Source organism: Olea europaea, chromosome 12 (genome assembly GCF_002742605.1).
Source record: "Olea europaea var. sylvestris chromosome 12, O_europaea_v1, whole genome shotgun sequence".
Lineage (NCBI taxonomy): Eukaryota > Viridiplantae > Streptophyta > Magnoliopsida > Lamiales > Oleaceae > Olea > Olea europaea.
Window position 1 is genome coordinate 25,447,277 of NC_036248.1, and position 5,218 is coordinate 25,452,494.

The 5,218-nt window shown below is 35.8% G+C and overlaps 1 pseudogene; it reads left to right on the plus strand.

The window, feature by feature from the left end:
* Positions 1–2,272: 2,272 nt before the first annotated feature.
* Positions 2,273–3,831, plus strand: LOC111406829 (annotated as a pseudogene).
* Positions 3,832–5,218: the final 1,387 nt, after the last annotated feature.

A 5,218-nucleotide genomic window follows, 5' to 3' on the forward strand; every position in this document is an offset into this window, starting at 1 on the left:
TATTAGCAATCTAATGCAACATAAATGATTCCAATATGGATGTTTTGTGTAATTGTAGAGGCTTTTGAAAATTTAAAAAAAAAAAAAAAAAAGTTGAACCCCAACTTTGAGGGCCCCCACCGCCCTGCCCCTAGAGCTTTGTGAGGGAGCTAAATCGTGGGATGTGCCCCAATAGGCCAGGGAACAAAAGCTGCATGTACACTACGCCGATAAGGGGTCCAATTCCATGTTTCAGGAATTGAACCCCAACACTACGGCTGTCAGCAAAGCGTGAGATAACCTCACTCCTATCCTTCACACCACTGGACTATGCCTAGGGAGGCGAGATTTTTGAAAATTAGATCAATAGGTGGAGGGTATTGTGATATTTAGCCATTTTAATTTTATCAAAACATAAATGAGCCCAATTGAGCATTCACACAAGATCCAAAATTCTAAAGGTTCATTTGATTGTCAATATTTTTCATGGAAATTATGTTTTTTACTCAAATTTCTATTTTTGTATTGTTTGATTACCATTTTTCCATGAAAAACATTTTCTTACTTTTGGTCGGGTGATCATATTTTTCTCAAAATAAAAAAAATATATTTTTTAAGGGGAAGTAGGATTTTATTTTTCAAAAAATTCAATTTCTCTCTCTCATCTACCAACCAATAAAAATGAACAAGTATAATATTATCTAAATTAAAAATTAAATTAATCAAATATATTTACTTGATAATTTTTATGTAAATAAATTTTAGACAATTAAATTATCCAAAATTTATTTTCTTCCAATCAAATGCATCGTGAATGTCAGGTGGGAAATCTTTACGAAAGTAGGAAATCTTTATGAAAGTAAGTGCACTAACCCACTCCCAATATACCCGTAGTATAGTCAATTGTGCAGATTTGTTTATGACTTCCATAAGCCATATCTTTTACTTTTTCTGGGTTTCACTGTTTGTGACCTTTTGCACCATTCTGAAATCTTTGGAAATAAGTGTAGAAAATTGGATTTTTGATTGTACTTTATAGAGTTTACTGTTGGCTTTCAATTTCTGTGAAAAATTTACCGCTCCGCCCTTTTTAAAAAAAATAAAATAAAATAAAATAGAGCATGTCTTAACTGAATTATGGTGGACAATGCTTGTAACTGTGAGATTTTATAATTTATTCTGTTGATGGCCTCATATACCCTGATACGGCAGGGCTCGGCGGCCTCTTTCATCGGAGGTCTTCCGTGAGGGATGGCTTGGAGCATTGTCTCTAAGAACTTTCTGTGTTCTATAATCGGGTTCTTTATCTTGGATCAGAAAGTTACTTTATGCTCTAGTTATGTATATGAATTGTTCGACAAGCAGCTGCTTTTTGTGGATGCATTTTGTGGTTATGGCTTTTTGTTTTGATCTTTAGTTTGGATCCTGATATCTTTTGATGTCTGTGACTGTTTATGCATTTAGGGGAATGACTATTGATCCCTCATCTTGTTCTTCGCATACTGTTGATTTTGTTTTAAAATTCAAATCTGTGAAGTTTGGATTAGCTCTCTTCTCATATTCGTATGTAGTTCCCATGGATTTCAATAAGAGACTAGGTGGTAGATAAATTTGTATTAACTTAACATGGTATGTAACTTATAATGATGCAAATTACTTAACAGCTTGATTTTAAGAAGTCAAGCATTTCAAATTAGAATTAGAGGCTTTGCAATCATTTTATTAGCTTCAAGCTTAATTGAGAAGCTTTAATCATTGAAAACACTTGGGTTAATTAGCATTTCGACTCTGGCCACTATTGTTTGTGTTGCATTGACATATGAATTTTTATTTGTTCCTACTGTGCTCTTCAAGACGCTGTTTTTCAAGTTTTTATTTGTTTCCCATTGGTTGATTATTACAACTTGTTTAATTCTTGAATTAGAAACCTTGAATTAAACTCCATAAAAGGAGAAGAACAAATATAATGGAATCGGAATAAATTCCATGAAAGACGCTCCATGAAAGGAGGAAGATAAACCTCCATGAAAGGAGGGATTGGAATACAATCCAATGATTTCTCAACGCATACAATGACTCTATTTATAGAGAAAATGGTAGAGTAATTAACTAACTTTCTAATTAATCAACCAACTAACTTAACTAACAAACTAATTAACATAACTACTAACTAACATTGACAACTGGAGATAAAATCTCGGTGGAATCTGAACTGTTGAGATGGAAGTCTCTGGAATCTGCTGTAAACTGGAAGAAGCTGGAAGACTGCTGATGTTGTATATTCTAACACTGAACCACTTCAAAAGTAGATGAGACTTCGAAAGATAAGTTGGAAGGCAACCTTCCAGTGTATGGCTTCCATGATCCCGAGTCTTTCGTTCTTTCAATCCAAAAACCGCGTGTCATAATTATGCTTGTTAAGGCTGATGCCCCTGTTGACCAGACCATCAAAACCCTATCCATTTACATGGAAAAAGGAGACTGCATTATTGATGGTGGTAATGAGTGGTATGAGAACACAGAGAAGAGAGAAACAAATGTCGGAATTGGGTCTGCTGTATCTTGGAATGGGAGTTTCTGGTGGTAAAGAGAGTGCTCGCTATGGATTCTCTTTGATGCCTGGAGGTTCGGTTGAAGCTTACAAGTACATTGAACATATTCTTCTTAAGGTATCTGCACAAGTTCCTGACAGTGGCCCCTGTGTTAAGTAGTTGGCAAAGGAGGATCAGGCAAATTTGTTAAGGTGATTCATAATGGGGATTGAGTATGGTGATATGCAGCTGATTGCGGAGGACTATGATGTTCTATAATCAGTTGGAAAGCTCTCTAATTATGAGCTTCAACAGGTTTCTCAGAATGGAACAAAGGGGGAGCTTCTTAGCTTTTTGATTGAGATCACAGCAGATATATTCGGAATTAAAGATGATAAAGGAAATGGGCACCTAGTAGTCAAGGTTCTTGACAAAACTGGCATGAAGGGTACTGGAAAATGGACTGTTCAGCAAGCTGCCGACTTGTCGATTGCGGGACCGATGATTGCTTCATCATTAGAATCAAGATTCCTCAGTGGGTTAAAGGAATTGAAGCTGCCAAGGTTTTCAAATCTACTGGGGTCAGTGACATCCGTATTGATCAAGATGTAGATAAGCAAAAGTTGATTGATGATGTAAGGCAAAGCACTTTATGCATCCAAAATATGTAGTTATGCCCAAGGAATGAATTTAATCCCTGCAAAGAGCACTGAGAAGGGATAGGACTTGTAACTAGGGGAGCTTGCCAGAATTTGGAAGGGGTTGCATTATTCGGGCGGTGTTTTTAGATCGTATCCCTGAAGGCTTATGCCAGGAACCCTGAGCTTGCAAATTTGCTTGTGGATCCAGAGTTTTCAAAGTAAGTAATTGATTGACAATCTACTTGGTGAAGAGTTGTCTGCCTCGCTATAAAATCAGGTATTAGCACCCCTGGTATGTCTTCAAGCCTTGCTTATTTCGACACATACAGGAGGGAAACCTGCTAATCTAGTCCAAGCTCAAAGGGATTACTTTGGTGCTCATACATATGAGAGGACTGATATGCCTGGCTCCTTCCATACTGAGTGGTTCAAGATCGCTAAACAATCAAAGATTTACTGTTTTGATTATTTCTTCTCAGATTGAACCATTGTTGTCTTAATAATTTCTGCATTGTCATTGAAGGTGGTATGTGGTTCTGCCATTGCTGGTCTACTACATATCTGAGATTAATTTTCATGTATATGAAGTCAAATCATGTATTGTCTAGTCATCTATGCACTGATGTTATTCAGTTTGAGCTCTAGTTTATTATCAAGCATATAACCTGAAACTTTGTTTTCTTTTCGTGTGCTACATGCTCTACTGGCATTACTAAGATTTCTTCAATTTACTCTGGGAGAAGAACATGTAATAATATTTATATTCTATTTTTTTGTCCTTTTGTAGGACTGGGAACTACTCTAAATGATCATACAATAATTACATAATCTATGACAATTGAAGTATTCACAGAACATCACGAGACTTATGGAAATTAATGAATCTCAAGAATCCATTAACAATCTTTTATGGTTGTATATGATTCTTACAATGTGCATGAGCATATTCTAAAATAAATCTATCCAAGAATTCATCTTATCTTTGATTTGACAAAAATCTTCTCATGTGATAATTTGTCTCATGGACACTCTTCCTCTTTCTTTCTTTTGTTCGCCTAACTAATCTTTCTGCTGGAACAATTTTCACCATCTGCATTGTCCTAAATACTGTTGGATCCCCCCCCCCCCTCCTCCCAAATAAAAAAGAAATAATGTTTTGACTTTTTTGCGATTTTGTTTAAAAAATTTTCCCCATCATCTGGTCCATTTGTCATATCCAATGTCATCTTCATAAAAATATTCAGTATCCTGATTCTGATACCTCATATCTGCACAACCACATGAAATGTTGTTTCAATTCTGGGGAGTATATGACTGCAATTATTATCCATTATCTAACCATTTGCAGAATCATGTAATTAATCAACTGCTGAAATGACTTGGAAATATGTTACTCTCCTAGAGGATGGAGAAGTGGATGTGAGGGTGAGATACCAGTTTTCTCTCTGTATTTTTGGTCTATGAGAGATTTTTGAGAAGAGAAGCTCTTTATTTTTATAGAGAAAAGAACTGCAGACAGAGGACTGTAGAGCACAATCCATTTAAGGACTATATACCAATTAGAATAATTCATGGATGACTCCAAATGGTCAAAATGTATTGAGGGTTTGACATTTTAACAATGCTGTTTTGAGTTACTTCTGTCTGATAATGAAAAGCCAAAATCGATAAGGAATGATGTGGTTCTGCTTGACTTACTCGGTTTATAGTATTTCGTGCAAGGATAATCTTTACCTATGTGGGCTAATATTATTCTCTACAGCCAGTGTATTCTGAGCATCAGGTCGAATAAAATATATAGGTTCAAATGCTGTCACTAATCTACATTTCCTGTTTTCTCCCTTCTTTGAATTCGTCTCAGCTTCCTATACACGTGCTTGTTGAAAATGATGAATCATAGTCACAAGCGGATGGAAAGTTGGGTGCCTTTATCCAGATTTACTTTTGAAATATTCTGGTTTTGGAGAAACGGAGAGAACAGTACTCATATTTAGGAACAAGTGTTCGACTGCATCAAAGCCTTTTTCTTCTAATGCATATTTTCGAGATCAATCTGAGTAGCATCTG